A 25,079-nucleotide genomic window follows, 5' to 3' on the forward strand; every position below is an offset into this window, starting at 1 on the left:
GGATGGCGACTGAACGTGTCAGGCTTATAGAAACCGCTTCAAAAGCCATGCCCCCTGTGAGGATCGAACTCACGACCTTCAGATTATGAGACTGACGCGCTACCTACTGCTAAGGAGCAGATTGCAGGATTGGGGGACAGAGTGATACAGATAAAAGTGGAGTAACATTAGATAAGTTTTGAAAAGGGCGTTCGCTTCTGTCACGGGTCACACCATTTTGAGTACGTCTCACCAAGTTGACCAAATGATCAGGAAGATCCTGATCGTTCCTCAGGCACCCTTCCAGTTTCCGTAGTGTAGTGGTTATCACGTTCGCCTCACACGCGAAAGGTCCCCGGTTCGAGACCGGGCGGAGGAAACACTTCTTTTTCACCCATGCAATAGTGCACCATGGTACCATGTGCTTTGCGTTGCCTTAGGTGCCCAAAATGTCTTCGTAAGCCACTGAAATTTGTGCCATTAAAACTACTAGGCCACACCCGGACGCTAGTTTTCTTCTCGAAGGAGTTTAGATCTGCAACAACTCCAGATGACATCCTCGATTTAGAATATGACCAAACCATGCATGATTTTGGACGGATCCTGATCAGGGCTGAGGGCTGTACCGGTTTCCGTAGTGTAGTGGTTATCACGTTCGCCTCACACGCGAAAGGTCCCCGGTTCGAGACCGGGCGGAAACACTTCTTTTTCACCCATGCAATAGTGACCAGGTACCATGTGCTTTGCGTTGCCTTAGGTGCCCAAAATGTCTTTCGTAAGCCACCTGAAATTTGTGCCATTAAAAACTACTAGGCCACACCCACGGACGCTAGTTTCTTCTCGCAAGGAGTTTAGATCTGCAACAACTCCAGATGACATCCTCGATTTAGAATATGACCAAACCATGCATGATTTTGGACGGATCCTGATCAGGGCTGAGGGCTGTACCGGTTTCCGTAGTGTAGTGGTTATCACGTTCGCCTAACACGCGAAAGGTCCCCGGTTCGAGACCGGGCGGAAACACATTTTCCGCAAATGATACACTAACCTCAGAGAAAAGAAATATGGCTCACGGCTACTGAGTGTTAACAAAGCGTCCGACCATGCAGCAGTTTGCTTTGTATTGCATGGGGCCACATTTATGTCAGTCTTGCTGCTAATTTGTGCCTAGGGTAAACAGTTGAAATCAACCCAGTGGCTAAAAACTGGAATTTGCCCCTTTGTTTCTCCATCCCTTGAAGGAGAAGTCCGTATTTAGTCGACTCTTCTCCAGGTCTTTATCCCAATGTCTTTGGAGTGGACACTAGAAAACCACCGGACAAGAGAAAATCGCCGGCAAGACGTGGATAATAACAAACTACTCGGCTAGTAGCCCGTCTCAAATAACATCTTTCCCCAACAGCGTTTATAAGAAAATGTGCCTTTTCTGAATTGAAACGGTGAAAATGTCACAAATCAACACACAGCTGGCCCTTCAGAGCTTTGTGAACAACAAATGGCAACAGAGTGCAATCTAATCAAGAGCGTAGGGCTGCAGAGCTTGTTTTGGATACTAGGGAACTATTTACAGTTGGGTCTTTTGTTATGCTTTGCCACGCCCTTACTGCAGCTGTCTTCAGTTGTCCTCTGTTTGTGGGTCTATCTGCCTTAAGTTTTGGCTTCAGCAAATGAAAAGCATGCTCCATCGGATTGAGATCAGGTGATTGACTCGGCCATTGCAGAATATTCCATTTGCTCTCGCAGTATGTTTTGGGTCATTGTCCATGTGTAAAGTGAAGCGCCATCCAATCAAGTTTGCTGAATCTGAGCAGAAAATATGTCACTACACACTTCATCTGGCTGCTTCTGTCACATTGTCGCTAAACACTTTTGGCAAAGTCAATTCTGGCCTTTCTATTCTTGAGGCTTATGAATTGTTGGCAAGTTGTGCTGAATCCCCTGTGTCTGCTTTCTTGAAGTCTTGTCTTTATGGTGGTGTGGACGGCGACTCAACGTGTCAGGCCTTATAGAAACCGCTTCAAAAGCCGTGCCCCCTGTGAGGATCGAACTCACGACCTTCAGATTATGAGACTGACGCGCTACCTACTGCGCTAAGGAGGCAGCACGCAGGACCGGGGGACAGAGTGATACAGATAAAAGTGGAGTAACATCAGACAAGTTTTGAAAAGGGCGTTCGCTTCTGTCACGGGTCACACCATTTTGAGTACGTCTCACCAAGTTGACCAAATGATCAGGAAGGATCCTGATCGTTCTCAGGCACCCTTCCAGTTTCCGTAGTGTAGTGGTTATCACGTTCGCCTCACACGCGAAAGGTCCCCGGTTCGAGACCGGGCGGAAACACTTCTTTTTCACCCATGCAATAGTGACCAGGTACCATGTGCTTTGCGTTGCCTTAGGTGCCCAAAATGTCTTTCGTAAGCCACCTGAAATTTGTGCCATTAAAAACTACTAGGCCACACCCACGGACGCTAGTTTCTTCTCGCAAGGAGTTTAGATCTGCAACAACTCCAGATGACATCCTCGATTTAGAATATGACCAAACCATGCATGATTTTGGACGGATCCTGATCAGGGCTGAGGGCTGTACAGGTTTCCGTAGTGTAGTGGTTATCACGTTCGCCTAACACGCGAAAGGTCCCCGGTTCGAGACCGGGCGGAAACACATTTTCCGCAAATGATACACTAACCTCAGAGAAAAGAAATATGGCTCACGGCTACTGAGTGTTAACAAAGCGTCCGACCATGCAGCAGTTTGCTTTGTATTGCATGGGGCCACATTTATGTCAGTCTTGCTGCTAATTTGTGCCTAGGGTAAACAGTTGAAATCAACCCAGTGGCTAAAAACTGGAATTTGCCCCTTTGTTTCTCCATCCCTTGAAGGAGAAGTCCGTATTTAGTCGACTCTTCTCCAGGTCTTTATCCCAATGTCTTTGGAGTGGACACTAGAAAACCACCGGACAAGAGAAAATCGCCGGCAAGACGTGGATAATAACAAACTACTCGGCTAGTAGCCCGTCTCAAATAACATCTTTCCCCAACAGCGTTTATAAGAAAATGTGCCTTTTCTGAATTGAAACGGTGAAAATGTCACAAATCAACACACAGCTGGCCCTTCAGAGCTTTGTGAACAACAAATGGCAACAGAGTGCAATCTAATCAAGAGCGTAGGGCTGCAGAGCTTGTTTTGGATACTAGGGAACTATTTACAGTTGGGTCTTTTGTTATGCTTTGCCACGCCCTTACTGCAGCTGTCTTCAGTTGTCCTCTGTTTGTGGGTCTATCTGCCTTAAGTTTTGGCTTCAGCAAATGAAAAGCATGCTCCATCGGATTGAGATCAGGTGATTGACTCGGCCATTGCAGAATATTCCATTTGCTCTCGCAGTATGTTTTGGGTCATTGTCCATGTGTAAAGTGAAGCGCCATCCAATCAAGTTTGCTGAATCTGAGCAGAAAATATGTCACTACACACTTCATCTGGCTGCTTCTGTCACATTGTCGCTAAACACTTTTGGCAAAGTCAATTCTGGCCTTTCTATTCTTGAGGCTTATGAATTGTTGGCAAGTTGTGCTGAATCCCCTGTGTCTGCTTTCTTGAAGTCTTGTCTTTATGGTGGTGTGGACGGCGACTCAACGTGTCAGGCCTTATAGAAACCGCTTCAAAAGCCGTGCCCCCTGTGAGGATCGAACTCACGACCTTCAGATTATGAGACTGACGCGCTACCTACTGCGCTAAGGAGGCAGCACGCAGGACCGGGGGACAGAGTGATACAGATAAAAGTGGAGTAACATCAGACAAGTTTTGAAAAGGGCGTTCGCTTCTGTCACGGGTCACACCATTTTGAGTACGTCTCACCAAGTTGACCAAATGATCAGGAAGGATCCTGATCGTTCTCAGGCACCCTTCCAGTTTCCGTAGTGTAGTGGTTATCACGTTCGCCTAACACGCGAAAGGTCCCCGGTTCGAGACCGGGCGGAAACACTTCTTTTTCACCCATGCAATAGTGACCAGGTACCATGTGCTTTGCGTTGCCTTAGGTGCCCAAAATGTCTTTCGTAAGCCACCTGAAATTTGTGCCATTAAAAACTACTAGGCCACACCCACGGACGCTAGTTTCTTCTCGCAAGGAGTTTAGATCTGCAACAACTCCAGATGACATCCTCGATTTAGAATATGACCAAACCATGCATGATTTTGGACGGATCCTGATCAGGGCTGAGGGCTGTACAGGTTTCCGTAGTGTAGTGGTTATCACGTTCGCCTAACACGCGAAAGGTCCCCGGTTCGAGACCGGGCGGAAACACATTTTCCGCAAATGATACACTAACCTCAGAGAAAAGAAATATGGCTCACGGCTACTGAGTGTTAACAAAGCGTCCGACCATGCAGCAGTTTGCTTTGTATTGCATGGGGCCACATTTATGTCAGTCTTGCTGCTAATTTGTGCCTAGGGTAAACAGTTGAAATCAACCCAGTGGCTAAAAACTGGAATTTGCCCCTTTGTTTCTCCATCCCTTGAAGGAGAAGTCCGTATTTAGTCGACTCTTCTCCAGGTCTTTATCCCAATGTCTTTGGAGTGGACACTAGAAAACCACCGGACAAGAGAAAATCGCCGGCAAGACGTGGATAATAACAAACTACTCGGCTAGTAGCCCGTCTCAAATAACATCTTTCCCCAACAGCGTTTATAAGAAAATGTGCCTTTTCTGAATTGAAACGGTGAAAATGTCACAAATCAACACACAGCTGGCCCTTCAGAGCTTTGTGAACAACAAATGGCAACAGAGTGCAATCTAATCAAGTGCGTAGGGCAGCAGGACTTGTTTTGGATACTAGGGAACTATTTACAGTTGGGTCTTTTGTTATGCTTTGCCACGCCCTTACTGCAGCTGTCTTCAGTTGTCCTCTGTTTGTGGGTCTTTCTGCATTAAGTTTTGGCTTCAGCAAATGAAAAGCATGCTCCATCGGATTGAGATCAGGTGATTGACTCGGCCATTGCAGAATATTCCATTTGCTCTCGCAGTATGTTTTGGGTCATTGTCCATGTGTAAAGTGAAGCGCCATCCAATCAAGTTTGCTGAATCTGAGCAGACAATATGTCACTACACACTTCATCTGGCTGCTTCTGTCACATGGTCACTAAACACTAATGACTTTTGGCAAAGTCAATTCTGGCCTTTCTATTCTTGAGGCTTATGAATTGTTGGCAAGTTGTGCTAAATCCCCTGTGTCTGCTTTCTTGAAGTCTTGTCTTTATGGTGGTGTGGATGGTGACTCAACGTGTCAGGCCTTATAGAAACCGCTTCAAAAGCCGTGCCCCCTGTGAGGATCGAACTCACGACCTTCAGATTATGAGACTGACGCGCTACCTACTGCGCTAAGGAGGCAGCACGCAGGATTGGGGGACAGAGTGATACAGATAAAAGTGGAGTAACATTAGACAAGTTTTGAAAAGGGCGTTCGCTTCTGTCACGGGTCACACCATTTTGAGTACGTCTCACCAAGTTGACCAAATGATCAGGAAGGATCCTGATCGTTCTCAGGCACCCTTCCAGTTTCCGTAGTGTAGTGGTTATCACGTTCGCCTCACACGCGAAAGGTCCCCGGTTCGAGACCGGGCGGAAACACTTCTTTTTCACCCATGCAATAGTGACCAGGTACCATGTGCTTTGCGTTGCCTTAGGTGCCCAAAATGTCTTTCGTAAGCCACCTGAAATTTGTGCCATTAAAAACTACTAGGCCACACCCACGGACGCTAGTTTCTTCTCGCAAGGAGTTTAGATCTGCAACAACTCCAGATGACATCCTCGATTTAGAATATGACCAAACCATGCATGATTTTGGACGGATCCTGATCAGGGCTGAGGGCTGTACAGGTTTCCGTAGTGTAGTGGTTATCACGTTCGCCTAACACGCGAAAGGTCCCCGGTTCGAGACCGGGCGGAAACACATTTTCCGCAAATGATACACTAACCTCAGAGAAAAGAAATATGGCTCACGGCTACTGAGTGTTAACAAAGCGTCCGACCATGCAGCAGTTTGCTTTGTATTGCATGGGGCCACATTTATGTCAGTCTTGCTGCTAATTTGTGCCTAGGGTAAACAGTTGAAATCAACCCAGTGGCTAAAAACTGGAATTTGCCCCTTTGTTTCTCCATCCCTTGAAGGAGAAGTCCGTATTTAGTCGACTCTTCTCCAGGTCTTTATCCCAATGTCTTTGGAGTGGACACTAGAAAACCACCGGACAAGAGAAAATCGCCGGCAAGACGTGGATAATAACAAACTACTCGGCTAGTAGCCCGTCTCAAATAACATCTTTCCCCAACAGCGTTTATAAGAAAATGTGCCTTTTCTGAATTGAAACGGTGAAAATGTCACAAATCAACACACAGCTGGCCCTTCAGAGCTTTGTGAACAACAAATGGCAACAGAGTGCAATCTAATCAAGAGCGTAGGGCTGCAGAGCTTGTTTTGGATACTAGGGAACTATTTACAGTTGGGTCTTTTGTTATGCTTTGCCACGCCCTTACTGCAGCTGTCTTCAGTTGTCCTCTGTTTGTGGGTCTATCTGCCTTAAGTTTTGGCTTCAGCAAATGAAAAGCATGCTCCATCGGATTGAGATCAGGTGATTGACTCGGCCATTGCAGAATATTCCATTTGCTCTCGCAGTATGTTTTGGGTCATTGTCCATGTGTAAAGTGAAGCGCCATCCAATCAAGTTTGCTGAATCTGAGCAGACAATATGTCACTACACACTTCATCTGGCTGCTTCTGTCACATTGTCGCTAAACACTTTTGGCAAAGTCAATTCTGGCCTTTCTATTCTTGAGGCTTATGAATTGTTGGCAAGTTGTGCTGAATCCCCTGTGTCTGCTTTCTTGAAGTCTTGTCTTTATGGTGGTGTGGACGGCGACTCAACGTGTCAGGCCTTATAGAAACCGCTTCAAAAGCCGTGCCCCCTGTGAGGATCGAACTCACGACCTTCAGATTATGAGACTGACGCGCTACCTACTGCGCTAAGGAGGCAGCACGCAGGATCGGGGGACAGAGTGATACAGATAAAAGTGGAGTAACATCAGACAAGTTTTGAAAAGGGCGTTCGCTTCTGTCACGGGTCACACCATTTTGAGTACGTCTCACCAAGTTGACCAAATGATCAGGAAGGATCCTGATCGTTCTCAGGCACCCTTCCAGTTTCCGTAGTGTAGTGGTTATCACGTTCGCCTCACACGCGAAAGGTCCCGTCCCCGGTTCGAGACCGGGCGGAAACACTTCTTTTTCACCCATGCAATAGTGACCAGGTACCATGTGCTTTGCGTTGCCTTAGGTGCCCAAAATGTCTTTCGTAAGCCACCTGAAATTTGTGCCATTAAAAACTACTAGGCCACACCCACGGACGCTAGTTTCTTCTCGCAAGGAGTTTAGATCTGCAACAACTCCAGATGACATCCTCGATTTAGAATATGACCAAACCATGCATGATTTTGGACGGATCCTGATCAGGGCTGAGGGCTGTACAGGTTTCCGTAGTGTAGTGGTTATCACGTTCGCCTAACACGCGAAAGGTCCCCGGTTCGAGACCGGGCGGAAACACATTTTCCGCAAATGATACACTAACCTCAGAGAAAAGAAATATGGCTCACGGCTACTGAGTGTTAACAAAGCGTCCGACCATGCAGCAGTTTGCTTTGTATTGCATGGGGCCACATTTATGTCAGTCTTGCTGCTAATTTGTGCCTAGGGTAAACAGTTGAAATCAACCCAGTGGCTAAAAACTGGAATTTGCCCCTTTGTTTCTCCATCCCTTGAAGGAGAAGTCCGTATTTAGTCGACTCTTCTCCAGGTCTTTATCCCAATGTCTTTGGAGTGGACACTAGAAAACCACCGGACAAGAGAAAATCGCCGGCAAGACGTGGATAATAACAAACTACTCGGCTAGTAGCCCGTCTCAAATAACATCTTTCCCCAACAGCGTTTATAAGAAAATGTGCCTTTTCTGAATTGAAACGGTGAAAATGTCACAAATCAACACACAGCTGGCCCTTCAGAGCTTTGTGAACAACAAATGGCAACAGAGTGCAATCTAATCAAGAGCGTAGGGCTGCAGAGCTTGTTTTGGATACTAGGGAACTATTTACAGTTGGGTCTTTTGTTATGCTTTGCCACGCCCTTACTGCAGCTGTCTTCAGTTGTCCTCTGTTTGTGGGTCTATCTGCCTTAAGTTTTGGCTTCAGCAAATGAAAAGCATGCTCCATCGGATTGAGATCAGGTGATTGACTCGGCCATTGCAGAATATTCCATTTGCTCTCGCAGTATGTTTTGGGTCATTGTCCATGTGTAAAGTGAAGCGCCATCCAATCAAGTTTGCTGAATCTGAGCAGACAATATGTCACTACACACTTCATCTGGCTGCTTCTGTCACATTGTCGCTAAACACTTTTGGCAAAGTCAATTCTGGCCTTTCTATTCTTGAGGCTTATGAATTGTTGGCAAGTTGTGCTGAATCCCCTGTGTCTGCTTTCTTGAAGTCTTGTCTTTATGGTGGTGTGGACGGCGACTCAACGTGTCAGGCCTTATAGAAACCGCTTCAAAAGCCGTGCCCCCTGTGAGGATCGAACTCACGACCTTCAGATTATGAGACTGACGCGCTACCTACTGCGCTAAGGAGGCAGCACGCAGGATCGGGGGACAGAGTGATACAGATAAAAGTGGAGTAACATCAGACAAGTTTTGAAAAGGGCGTTCGCTTCTGTCACGGGTCACACCATTTTGAGTACGTCTCACCAAGTTGACCAAATGATCAGGAAGGATCCTGATCGTTCTCAGGCACCCTTCCAGTTTCCGTAGTGTAGTGGTTATCACGTTCGCCTCACACGCGAAAGGTCCCCGGTTCGAGACCGGGCGGAAACACTTCTTTTTCACCCATGCAATAGTGACCAGGTACCATGTGCTTTGCGTTGCCTTAGGTGCCCAAAATGGGCGGAAACACTTCTTTTTCACCCATGCAATAGTGACCAGGTACCATGTGCTTTGCGTTGCCTTAGGTGCCCAAAATGTCTTTCGTAAGCCACCTGAAATTTGTGCCATTAAAAACTACTAGGCCACACCCACGGACGCTAGTTTCTTCTCGCAAGGAGTTTAGATCTGCAACAACTCCAGATGACATCCTCGATTTAGAATATGACCAAACCATGCATGATTTTGGACGGATCCTGATCAGGGCTGAGGGCTGTACAGGTTTCCGTAGTGTAGTGGTTATCACGTTCGCCTAACACGCGAAAGGTCCCCGGTTCGAGACCGGGCGGAAACACATTTTCCGCAAATGATACACTAACCTCAGAGAAAAGAAATATGGCTCACGGCTACTGAGTGTTAACAAAGCGTCCGACCATGCAGCAGTTTGCTTTGTATTGCATGGGGCCACATTTATGTCAGTCTTGCTGCTAATTTGTGCCTAGGGTAAACAGTTGAAATCAACCCAGTGGCTAAAAACTGGAATTTGCCCCTTTGTTTCTCCATCCCTTGAAGGAGAAGTCCGTATTTAGTCGACTCTTCTCCAGGTCTTTATCCCAATGTCTTTGGAGTGGACACTAGAAAACCACCGGACAAGAGAAAATCGCCGGCAAGACGTGGATAATAACAAACTACTCGGCTAGTAGCCCGTCTCAAATAACATCTTTCCCCAACAGCGTTTATAAGAAAATGTGCCTTTTCTGAATTGAAACGGTGAAAATGTCACAAATCAACACACAGCTGGCCCTTCAGAGCTTTGTGAACAACAAATGGCAACAGAGTGCAATCTAATCAAGAGCGTAGGGCTGCAGAGCTTGTTTTGGATACTAGGGAACTATTTACAGTTGGGTCTTTTGTTATGCTTTGCCACGCCCTTACTGCAGCTGTCTTCAGTTGTCCTCTGTTTGTGGGTCTATCTGCCTTAAGTTTTGGCTTCAGCAAATGAAAAGCATGCTCCATCGGATTGAGATCAGGTGATTGACTCGGCCATTGCAGAATATTCCATTTGCTCTCGCAGTATGTTTTGGGTCATTGTCCATGTGTAAAGTGAAGCGCCATCCAATCAAGTTTGCTGAATCTGAGCAGACAATATGTCACTACACACTTCATCTGGCTGCTTCTGTCACATTGTCGCTAAACACTTTTGGCAAAGTCAATTCTGGCCTTTCTATTCTTGAGGCTTATGAATTGTTGGCAAGTTGTGCTGAATCCCCTGTGTCTGCTTTCTTGAAGTCTTGTCTTTATGGTGGTGTGGACGGCGACTCAACGTGTCAGGCCTTATAGAAACCGCTTCAAAAGCCGTGCCCCCTGTGAGGATCGAACTCACGACCTTCAGATTATGAGACTGACGCGCTACCTACTGCGCTAAGGAGGCAGCACGCAGGATCGGGGGACAGAGTGATACAGATAAAAGTGGAGTAACATCAGACAAGTTTTGAAAAGGGCGTTCGCTTCTGTCACGGGTCACACCATTTTGAGTACGTCTCACCAAGTTGACCAAATGATCAGGAAGGATCCTGATCGTTCTCAGGCACCCTTCCAGTTTCCGTAGTGTAGTGGTTATCACGTTCGCCTCACACGCGAAAGGTCCCCGGTTCGAGACCGGGCGGAAACACTTCTTTTTCACCCATGCAATAGTGACCAGGGGAAACACTTCTTTTTCACCCATGCAATAGTGACCAGGTACCATGTGCTTTGCGTTGCCTTAGGTGCCCAAAATGTCTTTCGTAAGCCACCTGAAATTTGTGCCATTAAAAACTACTAGGCCACACCCACGGACGCTAGTTTCTTCTCGCAAGGAGTTTAGATCTGCAACAACTCCAGATGACATCCTCGATTTAGAATATGACCAAACCATGCATGATTTTGGACGGATCCTGATCAGGGCTGAGGGCTGTACAGGTTTCCGTAGTGTAGTGGTTATCACGTTCGCCTAACACGCGAAAGGTCCCCGGTTCGAGACCGGGCGGAAACACATTTTCCGCAAATGATACACTAACCTCAGAGAAAAGAAATATGGCTCACGGCTACTGAGTGTTAACAAAGCGTCCGACCATGCAGCAGTTTGCTTTGTATTGCATGGGGCCACATTTATGTCAGTCTTGCTGCTAATTTGTGCCTAGGGTAAACAGTTGAAATCAACCCAGTGGCTAAAAACTGGAATTTGCCCCTTTGTTTCTCCATCCCTTGAAGGAGAAGTCCGTATTTAGTCGACTCTTCTCCAGGTCTTTATCCCAATGTCTTTGGAGTGGACACTAGAAAACCACCGGACAAGAGAAAATCGCCGGCAAGACGTGGATAATAACAAACTACTCGGCTAGTAGCCCGTCTCAAATAACATCTTTCCCCAACAGCGTTTATAAGAAAATGTGCCTTTTCTGAATTGAAACGGTGAAAATGTCACAAATCAACACACAGCTGGCCCTTCAGAGCTTTGTGAACAACAAATGGCAACAGAGTGCAATCTAATCAAGAGCGTAGGGCTGCAGAGCTTGTTTTGGATACTAGGGAACTATTTACAGTTGGGTCTTTTGTTATGCTTTGCCACGCCCTTACTGCAGCTGTCTTCAGTTGTCCTCTGTTTGTGGGTCTATCTGCCTTAAGTTTTGGCTTCAGCAAATGAAAAGCATGCTCCATCGGATTGAGATCAGGTGATTGACTCGGCCATTGCAGAATATTCCATTTGCTCTCGCAGTATGTTTTGGGTCATTGTCCATGTGTAAAGTGAAGCGCCATCCAATCAAGTTTGCTGAATCTGAGCAGACAATATGTCACTACACACTTCATCTGGCTGCTTCTGTCACATTGTCGCTAAACACTTTTGGCAAAGTCAATTCTGGCCTTTCTATTCTTGAGGCTTATGAATTGTTGGCAAGTTGTGCTGAATCCCCTGTGTCTGCTTTCTTGAAGTCTTGTCTTTATGGTGGTGTGGACGGCGACTCAACGTGTCAGGCCTTATAGAAACCGCTTCAAAAGCCGTGCCCCCTGTGAGGATCGAACTCACGACCTTCAGATTATGAGACTGACGCGCTACCTACTGCGCTAAGGAGGCAGCACGCAGGATCGGGGGACAGAGTGATACAGATAAAAGTGGAGTAACATCAGACAAGTTTTGAAAAGGGCGTTCGCTTCTGTCACGGGTCACACCATTTTGAGTACGTCTCACCAAGTTGACCAAATGATCAGGAAGGATCCTGATCGTTCTCAGGCACCCTTCCAGTTTCCGTAGTGTAGTGGTTATCACGTTCGCCTCACACGCGAAAGGTCCCCGGTTCGAGACCGGGCGGAAACACTTCTTTTTCACCCATGCAATAGTGACCAGGTACCATGTGCTTTGCGTTGCCTTAGGTGCCCAAAATGTCTTTCGTAAGCCACCTGAAATTTGTGCCATTAAAAACTACTAGGCCACACCCACGGACGCTAGTTTCTTCTCGCAAGGAGTTTAGATCTGCAACAACTCCAGATGACATCCTCGATTTAGAATATGACCAAACCATGCATGATTTTGGACGGATCCTGATCAGGGCTGAGGGCTGTACAGGTTTCCGTAGTGTAGTGGTTATCACGTTCGCCTAACACGCGAAAGGTCCCCGGTTCGAGACCGGGCGGAAACACATTTTCCGCAAATGATACACTAACCTCAGAGAAAAGAAATATGGCTCACGGCTACTGAGTGTTAACAAAGCGTCCGACCATGCAGCAGTTTGCTTTGTATTGCATGGGGCCACATTTATGTCAGTCTTGCTGCTAATTTGTGCCTAGGGTAAACAGTTGAAATCAACCCAGTGGCTAAAAACTGGAATTTGCCCCTTTGTTTCTCCATCCCTTGAAGGAGAAGTCCGTATTTAGTCGACTCTTCTCCAGGTCTTTATCCCAATGTCTTTGGAGTGGACACTAGAAAACCACCGGACAAGAGAAAATCGCCGGCAAGACGTGGATAATAACAAACTACTCGGCTAGTAGCCCGTCTCAAATAACATCTTTCCCCAACAGCGTTTATAAGAAAATGTGCCTTTTCTGAATTGAAACGGTGAAAATGTCACAAATCAACACACAGCTGGCCCTTCAGAGCTTTGTGAACAACAAATGGCAACAGAGTGCAATCTAATCAAGAGCGTAGGGCTGCAGAGCTTGTTTTGGATACTAGGGAACTATTTACAGTTGGGTCTTTTGTTATGCTTTGCCACGCCCTTACTGCAGCTGTCTTCAGTTGTCCTCTGTTTGTGGGTCTATCTGCCTTAAGTTTTGGCTTCAGCAAATGAAAAGCATGCTCCATCGGATTGAGATCAGGTGATTGACTCGGCCATTGCAGAATATTCCATTTGCTCTCGCAGTATGTTTTGGGTCATTGTCCATGTGTAAAGTGAAGCGCCATCCAATCAAGTTTGCTGAATCTGAGCAGAAAATATGTCACTACACACTTCATCTGGCTGCTTCTGTCACATTGTCGCTAAACACACTTTTGGCAAAGTCAATTCTGGCCTTTCTATTCTTGAGGCTTATGAATTGTTGGCAAGTTGTGCTGAATCCCCTGTGTCTGCTTTCTTGAAGTCTTGTCTTTATGGTGGTGTGGATGGTGACTCAACGTGTCAGGCCTTATAGAAACCGCTTCAAAAGCCGTGCCCCCTGTGAGGATTGAACTCACGACCTTCAGATTATGAGACTGACGCGCTACCTACTGCGCTAAGGAGGCAGCACGCAGGATTGGGGGACAGAGTGATACAGATAAAAGTGGAGTAACATTAGACAAGTTTTGAAAAGGGCGTTCGCTTCTGTCACGGGTCACACCATTTTGAGTACGTCTCACCAAGTTGACCAAATGATCAGGAAGGATCCTGATCGTTCTCAGGCACCCTTCCAGTTTCCGTAGTGTAGTGGTTATCATGTTCGCCTCACACGCGAAAGGTCCCCGGTTCGAGACCGGGCGGAAACACTTCTTTTTCACCCATGCAATAGTGACCAGGTACCATGTGCTTTGCGTTGCCTTAGGTGCCCAAAATGTCTTTCGTAAGCCACCTGAAATTTGTGCCATTAAAAACTACTAGGCCACACCCACGGACGCTAGTTTCTTCTCGCAAGGAGTTTAGATCTGCAGATTGAAGGAGAAGTCCGTATTTTGTCGACTCTTCTCCAGAGCCCATCTAGTAGCCCATCTCAAATAACATCTTTCCCCAACAGCGTTTATAAGAAAATAAGCTGTGCTTGCTTCTGTCACGGGTCACACCATTTTGATTATGTCTCACCAAGTTGGCCAATTCATCAGGAAGGATCCTGATCGTTCCCAACCACCCTTCCAGGTTCCATATTGGACATCACGTTCTCTTCACATGCGGGGGAAATGTGTTTCCCCCCAGTCTCGAACCGGGGACCTTTCGCGTGTGAGGCGGAAGTTATTACCACGACACTACGGAAACCGGTACAGTCCCTGGCCATGATCAGGATCCTTCCAGATTCATGCATGGTGGGTGTGTTCCATCTACAGGGTGCCACAAGGGACACAGTCGAATGCCTTCTCCAAATCCACAAAACACATGTGGATGTTTTGGGCAAACTCCCATGAACCCTCAATCACCCTGTCGAGGGTATAGAGCTGGTCCAGTGTTCCACAGCCCGGACGAAAACCACACTGTTCCTCCTGAATCCGAGGTTCTACTATCGGCCGTATTCTCCTCTCCTGAACCCTGGCATAGACTTTCCCTGGGAGGCTGAGAAGTGTGATCCCCCTATACTTCTTAAAAAGAGGGACCACCACCCCGGTCTACCATCCCAAAGCCACTGTCCCTGACCACCACACGATGATGCACAGGCGTGTCAAACAAGACAGCCCCACAACATCCAGATACTTGAGGTACTCAATCTTATCCACCCCCGGTGCCTTGCCACCGAGTTGTTTCTTGACCACCTTGTCCTTGATTTCAAGTGTAATTCACTTTCACCACACTCTCCCTCATTACACAAATACATATCACCTGAAAATGATTCAATCCAATGATAATTCAAGTTTATATGGTTTGAAGTTGGAAAATGTGCATAGAAATAATGATACGATTAGAATACTCACTTGCCTAATAATTGTGCATGCAGTGTATAGACTAGACCCAGTCTACTCATATTGAAAGTAGACCAAGTATTTAATTATGAAAGACCTGCAATCACATAAAAAGCGTATATCTGATCTTTAGAAGGCTTAAATGTCCAGGGTACATAACAAATGCATCAAGAAGTTTAATGAGAGCAAGTACCACTTTAAGTACCAGCTCATTCACTTTCAATCTTGGAAGGGGACATTAAAAGATTATTCAAGAGAGAGAAACCCGCAACAGGGCCTGACGGTGTCTCCCCATCCACTCTAAAGCACTGCAGTTCTGATCTACTAGACCGATTGCAGTTTGCCTACAGAGCGAACAGGTCTGTGGACCAAGGCCGTAGCCATGGAGTCACTATTGGGGGGGGACCAAATCAGTAGGGGGTCCCCCCAGAAAGACATTCAAAAATGTTTAAAATATTTGTTAGACACTTAACCATTCAAATTTCACAATCACAGTGTTGGTTTTATTCCTACAACTTCATAATACATGTTGCTCCAGGACCATGTGCCCTGTAGTTAGTTGGTTACCCAAAGACAGAATATTCCCCTGCCCCCATCCTTTGATCTAACCCTAACCTCAATGGCACCTGTGCATATACCTAACCTCAGTGGGGCCTATCCCTAAACCTAACCTCAGTTGTGCCAACATTAAGTATGATTTCGTAGGAACACCAAAATGGTCATATCAGATCAGTCATCAATATTTGCTCCTTTTCTCACTCACCTCCATGTCACCAGCTCTGCCTGCCCAGTTGACATGCTCATGCCCTCTCTCTCCCTCTCTCTCTTTACTCTGAACACACCAGAGTGAACATGATATAATAATTATCAGTAAACAAGTGGTGTTTCTTGCCATGTTGTTCAGGAATGGATTACTAACCATTTCTGATCTGAATGGCAATGATTATTGTATCAATAAAAATGCTCCTCCACATCGAGAGGGGTCAGCTGAGGTGGCTTGGGCATCTGTTTCGGATGCCTCCGGAACGCCTTCTTGGGAAGGTGTTCCGGTCCCGTCCCACCGGGAGGAGACCCCGGGGAAGACCTAGGACACGCTGGAGGGACTATATCTCCCGGCTGGCCTGGGAACGCCTCGGTGTCCCCCCGGAAGAGCTGGAGGAAGTGTCTGGGGAGAGGGAAGTCTGGGCATCTCTGCTTAGACTGCTGCCCCCGTGACCTGGCCCCGGATGAAGCGGAAGAAGATGAATGAATGAATGAGATAAATGAGAGACAGTACAGTGTTTGACATTGACTGTACCTACCAACAGCAATCGACCGACGGCTTCTGCTGGGGTACAGCAACAGCTGTACCTCCAGTCACTATTCTGTCGGACTTATATCTGATTTGTGGTAGGACTGATTAGTGTCATCGGAACAACGTTGAGCTCAATGCCCTAAAGACTGTGGGGATGATAGTAGACTTCAGATGAAGCCCAGCTGCCCTCCCCCCATTGCCTTGGGTGGCTCCCCAGTCACCTCAGTTGAGTCGCTTTCGCTTTCTGTACACCACCATTGCCCAGAACCTCAAGTGGGAGCTGAACATCACCTCTCTTACAAAGAAAACACAGCAGAGGATGTACTTCCTTCAGCAGCTGAAAAGTTCAACATGCCAACGACTATAATGATGCATTTCTACACTGCCATCATAGAGTCCATCCCAACCTCCTCCATCACTGTCTGAAGAGAGAGCGATTGGCTGCAATCTCTATATGATCTACACACCTCCAGGACACAGAGTCAAATGGCAATAATTGGGTCTGATCTCTCTCATCCTGGAAATTGACTATTCAGTGCTCGCCCCTCTGGCAGAAGGTTGAGGTCTATCAGGGCCAAAACCTCTCGCCATAATAGCAGTTTCTTTCCAACAGCAGTAGGCCTCATGATAATGAACCCGGAAAAACAAATTGACGAGCACGCTCCCCACATACACACACAAGCTTAAAATTGAAAAATCTATAACCCTTTCCAACATACACAACCCAATCCTCAATTGGACAAATCTCTTACCCCTCCCCTGTGGTAATATTACTTTGTTACAGTATTCAAGTAGTTTTGTGGAGTATTTGTACTTAAGTATTTATATTTCTGTCAACTTTAACCTTTACTTCACAATTTGAGGCACATCACCCACAATCCCTGCACAAGCCCACCCCAGCCCACGGGCATTGGAGAATACTTGTGGCTGTTTCACGGTGGAAAATAAAACAAAAACTGCAGCATGTCACTGATTTTCATTCTTTTGAAGTTTTACTCATGAAAGTAAACCAGGTTGATAAATCGTTTTACATAGCTTCTATTTACAGGCCCCCCAGGCCATACACAATGTTCCTCAATGAGTTTCCAGAATTCATGTCTAACCTTGTAGCCATGGCAGGTAGTAATCACATTTTTGGCGATTTCAATATTCATATGGAAAAGTCCAATGATCCTCTTCAAAAAGCCTTTGAAGCCATTATTGACTCAATGGGTTTTATCCAACATGTCTCAGGTCCAACTCATTGCCACAATCACACATTAGATTTTGTCCTGTCACTAAAAATAGCTACGTGGACATGTTCTATCCTGGTTTAAATCTTATTTATCTGAAATATATCAGTTTGTATGTGTGGATGGCATATCCTCTGACAAGGCAAAGGTATGCTTTGGTGTTTCTCAAGGTCCCGGTTCTGGGCCCATTATTGTCCTCACTTTGTATGCTGCCTCCAGAATCACAATGTCAACATTCACTGTTATGCTGATGACACACAGTTATATATTTCAATGAAGCATGGAGAAGCCCCAAAATTAGCTACTTTGGAAGCATGCGTTACAGATATTAGTTAGTGGATGACAGAGAACGTTTTGCTTTAAAACTATAGGAAAACAGAAATGCTCATTTTAGGACCCAAGAAACAAAGAGCTTTGTTATCAGATCTCACTGTAAACCTCAACAGCTGCATGGTCGTATCCCAAAAAACTGTAAGAAATCTCGGCATTACCCTTGGCCCTGACCTCTCCTTTGATGAAAATATGTCTAAAGTGTTGCTTTTTGTTTCATTTTCAAAAATCAGAAACCTTTTATCAAAAACTGAAGCAGAAAAACTAACTGGAATGCCCTCCCTCCAATGCCTCTCGGGAGCGGAGTCACTGGCTTGTTGTTGTCTCTCTGTTGCGCACTTGTGCAATTGGGCTGTACTCTGCTGGCAATACTTGGCCCTCATGCAGGTTGGTTGCGGTTGGTGGGTGTCCCTTTGGTTGATGCTTGGCAATGTGGGTGGATTGATTTCCTGACTGTTGGGCCCTGTCCGGGGCCTCCCCCAGATAGGGCCACTGTGTCACTGGACCCCCGTCTCAGTCCCACGATCTTACGCTGCTATATTATTGTGCTGGGGGAGTAGGGTCAGTTCTCCTTCTCCACTAAGTTCTCCTTCTCCACTATAAATCCTTGTTGATATGAGGAATGCATTTTCTGAATATTCCCAGTCTCTTCTCTTTTTGAACTTAGGAGGACATGAGGTCCTGGCTCACAACTGTGGAGTATCTGGCTTGAAAGACCCGTTGCTGTCCCTGTCCAAAGTCCTCTTGTTTGTGTTGCAGATCAAGACGATACTTGATGATTTCAGCTGCCACTCAAACCTTCACATGGCAACTCAAACCTTCAGCTCTCTCCAGAGTTTCTATGGGATTAATCCATTTATAACGTTTTTGACATGTATTTTCTGGATTTTGTTGTTGTTATTCTGTCTCTCACTGTTCAAATAAACCTACCATTAAAATTATAGACGGATCATTTCTTTGGCAGGGGTCAAACGTAGAAAATCATCAGGGGATAAAATAATATTTTCCCTCACTGTACCATTCTAACAGACATTTCCCCAAGCCTTTTTGTTCATCTGTAAAGGCGTCAATTAATTTTGGAGAACATTGTATAGGCTCCTCCCCTATTGTAGACAGCTTTGTATAATCTCTTACTCAATGACTCCTAAGTCAGAGCTACATCATTCAGAGAGGTGGTTTAACAAGCCCAGGAGACATACAAGTGTGTTTATTTTCTCCTTAACTACCATCAGTAGACATGGAGTCTTGGATGAAGAATATTCTGATTATTGCAGCGTTTTATTGTGGTACGATAACTGTTATTTTATGTATTGGTCTACTACATTTGCTCCACTGCCTTTTGACCAAAAATATATTTCAGTATTTATTCATACATGATTATTTCAACAATCATGTTGCTTCTTTATTTTCTCCCTTATATATCAGGATTATTTTCCTTTCCAGAATGCAGAGGAGAAGACTCAGTCACTCAGCCAACAGGAGATGTGATCACTACCGAGGGAGGTCAGGTCACACTGGGCTGTACATTTTATACTCAGGATGGTATATACCTGTTCTGGTACAAACAAGGATCTAATGACCACCCAAATTACATGCTTATGCGTCCCAAATATGGATTTGGGGACAATGCGGCAGACTTCAAAGATAGATTTCATGCTGATCTTGATACCAAGACAAATTCAATCCCCTTGAGGATCCAGAGACTGCAGCTGTCTGACTCTGCTGTGTACTACTGTGCTCTGGGGCCCACTGTGACAGCAGGATATACAGCACCCATACAAAACATATTGTAGGTGAAAATGACAATACACCCGTCTGTACAGTATTCACTGTTTATGTCTGCCAGAAGCCCCAGTTAGAAAACGATATAAAACCAGTAATTCATTGTTATAACATTGTAATTGGGTCGGTCTTGGCTTGACAATGCCCCAACATGTATTGTCCCACAAGTGACCGTAATTGATATATTAGTGTATTTCCAACTGGGCAGATTGATACCAAACTATCTAATACGCTGTTGAGGGAAGTCAAGAGCTGAAGTAGATCCATTTCAAACTACAGCAAAACTTATAGCAGGTGTGGAAAGAGCATGAAGATGACATCAAACAAACCAACTCAAATACCCAGTGAGCTGCAGTCAGTGAGTGCTCTGAAATTCCATTCTGGAGGATGCTTGAGAAAATGACAGTGATATATACCTCATAGACAACTATTACAAAAGACTGCATGCTGTCATTTATGCTAAAGGGGCAATAGACTGTATTGAGAACTAAGGGCTTTTTCATAATTTTTTTTTGCCTTGCTTTATTTTATCAATCAATCAAAACAATAAAATGTATTTATAAAGCCCTTTTACAACAGCAGTTGTCGCAAAGTGCTTTTACAGAAACACCCGGCCTTAAACCCCAATGAGCAAACAACAGTAGTGTTGAATATCAGTGGCTAGGAAAAACTCCCGAAGAAGGCCAAAATTTTGGAAGAAACCTAGAGAGGACCCAGGCTCAGAGGGGTGACCAGTCCTCTTCTGGCTGTGCCGGGTGAGATATCAAGAGTCCAAGTGGAATAATTTATGAATGCATGTGGGCTAAATCTAGAGTCTATTTAAATGTAGACTAGGTCAGAAGTATGACCAGATGGACAAGGACAGGGACAGCCTTAATTGGCAGATTATTCCAGAGTAGTGGAACTCTATGAGAAAAGGCCCTGCCTCCGGCTGTTTGTTTAGAAATTCTAGGTACAATTTAAAAGGCCTGCATCTTGCGATCATAGGTTACGTGTGGGTATGTATGTCTGCAACATTTCAGCGAGGTAAGTAGGAGCAAGTCCATGTACTGATTTATAGGTTAACAGTAAAATCTTAAAATCAGCCCTAACCCTAACAGGCAGTCAGTGTAAGGACGCTAGTACAGGAGTAATGTGTCAATTAGTGCTGCACACAGATACCCGTGTGCAGCACTAATTGAAGTTTATTTATTGATTTGTCAGGGTTACCGGAAAGAAGAGCATTGCAGTAATCTAGTCTAGAAGTAACAAAAGCATGGATTAGTTTTTCTGCATCAGTTTTTGATAGAAACTTTCATATTTTTGCAAAGTTTCGAAGTTGAAAATAAGCAACTCTTGAGACATATTTTATATGTTCATCATTGGAGAGGTCAGGGTCAAGGGTAACGCCAAGGTTTCTTATAGTTTTTTGGGATACGACCATGCAGCCGTCGAGGTTCGCAGTCAGATCTGCTAACAACGCTCTTTGTTTCCTGAGTCCTAAAACAAGCATTTCAGGGTTTTTTTTGTTTAAGAGAAAGAAGTTCTCTGTCATCCACTTCCTAATATCTGAAACGTATGCTTCCAAAGTAGCTAACTTTGAAATATATAACTGTGTGTCAGCATAACAGTGAAAATTTACATTGTGATTTCGGATTACATCGCCCAGAGGCAGCATTTATAGTGAGAACAATAATGGGCCCAGAACCGAGCCTTGCGGAACACCAAAGCATACCTTTGACTTTTCAGAGGATATGCCATCCACACTTACAAAGTGATATTTTTCACATAAATAAGATTTAAACCAGGCTAGAACATGTCCATGTAGCCCAATATGGGTTTCCAGTCTCTTTAAGAGAAGGGAGTGATTAATACTGTCAAAAGCAGCACTAAGATCAAGAAGCAACAGGACGGATGCGAAACCTTTTTCTGAGGCCATTAGAAGATAATGTGTTACCTTCATGAGTGCAGTCTCAGTACTATGTTGGGATCTGAAATCGAACTGGAGCATTTCATAAATGTTATTTGTCTTCAGGAAGGCATTCAGTTGTTGGGAAACACATTTTTCTATGATTTTTGAGAGGAACGGGAGGTTCAATATTGGCCTATAATTGTTTAATATGTCGGGATCCAGATGAGATTTTTTTAGAAGAGCCCTAATTTTCGCTGTTTTTAGTAAGTTTGGTACACATCCGGAGGAAAGGGAGCAATTTATTATGTTCAATATTGGCTTACCTAGCACAGGAAATAGCTCCTTAAATAATTTTGTTGGAATCAGGTCTAGCTGACTGTTTGTGGGTTTAGAACTCATAAAAGATTTAGTGAATGTGTCGAGCGATACGGTATCAAAAAATTTAAGTGTCCCCAATGACACCTGGTCAGGGAGGTTCAGGAAATTCTCAGGACAACTGAGATTTTGAGGACCATAACTATTTAAGCAGGAGTCAATTATTTGTTTTCTAATGGTGATGATCTTTTCATCAAAGTAGTTCATGTATTCATTACAATTAAAGTGAAGACCCACTTCACCTGTTGAGCTTTGCTTTTTTGTTAACTTTGCAACTGTATGGAAGAGAAATTTTGGATTGTTTTTATTCCCCTCAATCAGTTTGGAGAAATAAGCCGATCGAGCAGACGTGAGTGATTTTCGGTATTATAGTGTACTGTCTATCCAGGCTAATAATTCCAACTTGGTGCAGTGCCACTTTCGCTCCAATTTTCTGGAGGCTTGCTTAAGTGCTCTAGTATTGTCTGTGTAACAGGGAGCAAGTTTCTTGTTGCATATTTATTTTGTTTTTAGTGGTACAACTGTATCTAATGCATTTCCCAGTGTTGAGTTTAGATCCTCGATTTGATCGTTTACAGATTTATTCACTCAGTCGTTAATGAGCGAACTTTATTTGTAGTCTGATAATTTATAGTACGGCTTTTGAAGCTCATTGTTTGCAGAGCAAGTGGATTTCTTGTTTTAACAGTAAATGTAATAAGACAGTGATCCGATAATCCAGGATTTTGGGGGTAAATTATTAGATCTACAATATCTATATCTCGTGACAAGACTAAATCAAAAATGTGAATGTGGCAATTTGTTGGATCTGAGACATGTTGGATAAAACCCATTGAGTCAATTATGGCTTCAAAGGCTTTTTGAAGAGGATCATTAGACTTTTCCATATGAATATTGAAATCGCCAAAAATTTGAATACTATCTGCCATTACAAGGAGGTTAGACAAGAATTCTGGAAACTCATTGAGGAACTTTGTGTATGGCCCAGGGGCCCATAAATAGTAGCTATGTTAAACGATTTGTTGGCCTGGTTAACTTTCATAAGTAAAACTTGTGTTTGAGAGTACATTTATATTTACTGTCATACATTTTAGCAACACACCCTCCTTTTCGGGATGCACAAGGGATATGATCACTAGTATAGCCAGGAGGAGAGGCTTAATTTAAGGCAATTAATTAATCAGGCTTTAGCCACTTTTCACATAAACCAATAACATCTAGTTTATGATCTGAGATTAATTCATTTACTGCAACTGCTTTGGAGCAAGGGATCTAACATTTAGGAGTCCCATTTTGAGATGCGAGGTGATACAGTCATTTTTATTTTTATATGTGACCGAGGTGGAGGAAGGCTTTATCTTAATAGGTTTGTTTATTAAGGTTGTTTTTGTTAGCACTATCTTGTTTAACTTTTCTCAGCCTGGAACGATTCACAGTGGCAAAAGGTAAAGCTGTACTAACTACTCTGACTATGCTATCGCCAGACTCCACTATGCTAGCAGGCTGGCTAACAGCCTGCGGCCTGACCTGCACCCTATCTCATGGTGAGGCTATAGGAGTGAGACTCCTGTCAATGTTCCTAGATAAAAGAAGAGCACCACTTCAGCTAGGATGGAGTCCGTCACTCCTCAGCAGATCAGGCCTGGCCCTATTTCTGGGAGAGTCCCAAAAAGAGAAGCAGTTATCTACAAACTCTACATCCTGCAAGGGGCAGAACTCCGTTTTCAGCCAGCGATTGAGTTGCGCAAGTCTGCTGTAGAGCTCATCACCACCCCTAGCTGGGAGGGGCCCAGAGACAATTACTCAATGCACATCTTACATATGTTTCTAGCTAGTTTACACGCTGACGCTATGTTCTACTTCGTGCCCTCTGACATTTGAATATGAATCGCATAAGAAATATTAGACATGTGTGTTGCCTGCTCACTCATGTTTTCTTCACAAATGGTACATATGTCACGGAAGGCAACTAAGACTACACTTTGATTCCTTTTCCATTAATTAATTACTCAACTTTTGTCTAGTATTTATGAGTTAGTGTTTGTTGTTATAATAATTTGCAGTGTTTTAATGTGTAATTTGTTTTAGTTTGGCGGCATGGTATTGTGTGTATGTGTTGGTCATATGAGTTGTTTTGGGTTCGTACGCATGTGTTTTGTTTTGGTGGCATGGTCTTTGTTTTTGTTGCAGTTTTGACAGCTCTTGGTTTGCCATGCCCACGCCGCTTGATCCACATCTGCCTTCAACTAACACAGCTAATGAGACTGCTGCAATGATTGGCCAAGCAGCAAATAAAAGGATATTTGAAATCCTAGCGAGAAAGGAGGGGGAGAACGAACGACAGAGAGAACGGGCCTACCCAAACCAGAGAAAACCACTGCCTGCAGGGTACAGCCAGTAGATCGCTGGGGATCACACAAATAGCGATTTGTTGGACATCAGGCGAGTACCTGTTTTATGCGTTCTGTCAAATCAAGTCTTGTAAAAGGCCGATCTGGGGTGCTCTCTCTTCCTCTCTTCTCTCCCCCGTCAAGAGGGACTGGCGACGCAAGACGGAAGGCTGCAACTTCATTAAGCGAGCCGGGGTTTGTACTCTGCTAGTTTGTGCCCACCCTTAAAGAGACAGTACCGACGTCTACAGCTCTGCCTCTTTGTCCCTGGAATCCCGGATGTCCGTTTTAAGAATGTTTTAACTTTTGTGGATACAGACTTTGTTCACCATTTTTTGAGTAACTTTTTATATATTTATTAATAAATTGTTCAGAGTGAATTATTGGTCTGTGTGTGTGTGGCAAAATCCAGAATAGAACCAGATTTAGTTCTCTAGTCTAGTGTAACCCTAGGTGGTGACACATATATTACTAATTCTCCAAGGGTATGCAACATTTTGAGCACAACTGTATCTTGGTCAAACACAGTTGATCAAAATGGTTGTTCTTGTATATATCCAGTTGATCAAAGTAATTATTGCACATTAATATGCTTTGTTTATGTAAATATCTGAAGGTTCGGGAGTGGCCATTCAAAATGGAGGAGGTGACACACATGAACACTTCAAATTACATCAAGAAGCATACAATTTTGCTAATGTCAGTGAAAGAGTAAGTTTGCCTGTTGACTTGATTACATTCAGTGGT

The 25,079-nt window shown here is 44.6% G+C and overlaps 26 non-coding genes across 26 annotated transcripts; 18 read left to right on the forward strand and 8 right to left on the reverse strand.

Moving 5' to 3' along the window:
* Positions 1 to 285: 285 nt before the first annotated feature.
* trnav-cac lies at positions 286 to 361 on the forward strand. The gene has a single exon. It is a non-coding gene; the product is annotated as a tRNA-Val (tRNA).
* Positions 362 to 607: 246 nt separating this feature from the next.
* On the forward strand, positions 608 to 680 carry trnav-cac. Its single transcript has one exon. It is a non-coding gene; the product is annotated as a tRNA-Val (tRNA).
* A 249-nt stretch (positions 681 to 929) lies between these two features.
* trnav-aac lies at positions 930 to 1,002 on the forward strand. The gene has a single exon. It is a non-coding gene; the product is annotated as a tRNA-Val (tRNA).
* Positions 1,003 to 2,006: 1,004 nt separating this feature from the next.
* trnam-cau lies at positions 2,007 to 2,079 on the reverse strand. Its single transcript has one exon. It is a non-coding gene; the product is annotated as a tRNA-Met (tRNA).
* Positions 2,080 to 2,246: 167 nt separating this feature from the next.
* trnav-cac lies at positions 2,247 to 2,319 on the forward strand. The gene has a single exon. It is a non-coding gene; the product is annotated as a tRNA-Val (tRNA).
* A 249-nt stretch (positions 2,320 to 2,568) lies between these two features.
* trnav-aac lies at positions 2,569 to 2,641 on the forward strand. The gene has a single exon. It is a non-coding gene; the product is annotated as a tRNA-Val (tRNA).
* A 1,004-nt stretch (positions 2,642 to 3,645) lies between these two features.
* On the reverse strand, positions 3,646 to 3,718 carry trnam-cau. The gene has a single exon. It is a non-coding gene; the product is annotated as a tRNA-Met (tRNA).
* A 167-nt stretch (positions 3,719 to 3,885) lies between these two features.
* Positions 3,886 to 3,958, forward strand: trnav-aac. The gene has a single exon. It is a non-coding gene; the product is annotated as a tRNA-Val (tRNA).
* A 249-nt stretch (positions 3,959 to 4,207) lies between these two features.
* Positions 4,208 to 4,280, forward strand: trnav-aac. Its single transcript has one exon. It is a non-coding gene; the product is annotated as a tRNA-Val (tRNA).
* A 1,011-nt stretch (positions 4,281 to 5,291) lies between these two features.
* Positions 5,292 to 5,364, reverse strand: trnam-cau. The gene has a single exon. It is a non-coding gene; the product is annotated as a tRNA-Met (tRNA).
* A 167-nt stretch (positions 5,365 to 5,531) lies between these two features.
* trnav-cac lies at positions 5,532 to 5,604 on the forward strand. The gene has a single exon. It is a non-coding gene; the product is annotated as a tRNA-Val (tRNA).
* A 249-nt stretch (positions 5,605 to 5,853) lies between these two features.
* On the forward strand, positions 5,854 to 5,926 carry trnav-aac. Its single transcript has one exon. It is a non-coding gene; the product is annotated as a tRNA-Val (tRNA).
* A 1,004-nt stretch (positions 5,927 to 6,930) lies between these two features.
* Positions 6,931 to 7,003, reverse strand: trnam-cau. The gene has a single exon. It is a non-coding gene; the product is annotated as a tRNA-Met (tRNA).
* Positions 7,004 to 7,170: 167 nt separating this feature from the next.
* On the forward strand, positions 7,171 to 7,248 carry trnav-cac. The gene has a single exon. It is a non-coding gene; the product is annotated as a tRNA-Val (tRNA).
* A 249-nt stretch (positions 7,249 to 7,497) lies between these two features.
* Positions 7,498 to 7,570, forward strand: trnav-aac. Its single transcript has one exon. It is a non-coding gene; the product is annotated as a tRNA-Val (tRNA).
* Positions 7,571 to 8,574: 1,004 nt separating this feature from the next.
* On the reverse strand, positions 8,575 to 8,647 carry trnam-cau. The gene has a single exon. It is a non-coding gene; the product is annotated as a tRNA-Met (tRNA).
* Positions 8,648 to 8,814: 167 nt separating this feature from the next.
* On the forward strand, positions 8,815 to 8,887 carry trnav-cac. Its single transcript has one exon. It is a non-coding gene; the product is annotated as a tRNA-Val (tRNA).
* A 327-nt stretch (positions 8,888 to 9,214) lies between these two features.
* trnav-aac lies at positions 9,215 to 9,287 on the forward strand. Its single transcript has one exon. It is a non-coding gene; the product is annotated as a tRNA-Val (tRNA).
* Positions 9,288 to 10,291: 1,004 nt separating this feature from the next.
* trnam-cau lies at positions 10,292 to 10,364 on the reverse strand. The gene has a single exon. It is a non-coding gene; the product is annotated as a tRNA-Met (tRNA).
* A 167-nt stretch (positions 10,365 to 10,531) lies between these two features.
* Positions 10,532 to 10,604, forward strand: trnav-cac. Its single transcript has one exon. It is a non-coding gene; the product is annotated as a tRNA-Val (tRNA).
* A 287-nt stretch (positions 10,605 to 10,891) lies between these two features.
* Positions 10,892 to 10,964, forward strand: trnav-aac. The gene has a single exon. It is a non-coding gene; the product is annotated as a tRNA-Val (tRNA).
* Positions 10,965 to 11,968: 1,004 nt separating this feature from the next.
* trnam-cau lies at positions 11,969 to 12,041 on the reverse strand. Its single transcript has one exon. It is a non-coding gene; the product is annotated as a tRNA-Met (tRNA).
* Positions 12,042 to 12,208: 167 nt separating this feature from the next.
* On the forward strand, positions 12,209 to 12,281 carry trnav-cac. The gene has a single exon. It is a non-coding gene; the product is annotated as a tRNA-Val (tRNA).
* Positions 12,282 to 12,530: 249 nt separating this feature from the next.
* Positions 12,531 to 12,603, forward strand: trnav-aac. Its single transcript has one exon. It is a non-coding gene; the product is annotated as a tRNA-Val (tRNA).
* A 1,006-nt stretch (positions 12,604 to 13,609) lies between these two features.
* trnam-cau lies at positions 13,610 to 13,682 on the reverse strand. The gene has a single exon. It is a non-coding gene; the product is annotated as a tRNA-Met (tRNA).
* Positions 13,683 to 13,849: 167 nt separating this feature from the next.
* trnav-cac lies at positions 13,850 to 13,922 on the forward strand. Its single transcript has one exon. It is a non-coding gene; the product is annotated as a tRNA-Val (tRNA).
* Positions 13,923 to 25,079: the final 11,157 nt, after the last annotated feature.

The sequence above is a fragment of the Esox lucius genome, chromosome 3 (assembly GCF_011004845.1).
Source record: "Esox lucius isolate fEsoLuc1 chromosome 3, fEsoLuc1.pri, whole genome shotgun sequence".
Classification (NCBI taxonomy): domain Eukaryota; kingdom Metazoa; phylum Chordata; class Actinopteri; order Esociformes; family Esocidae; genus Esox; species Esox lucius.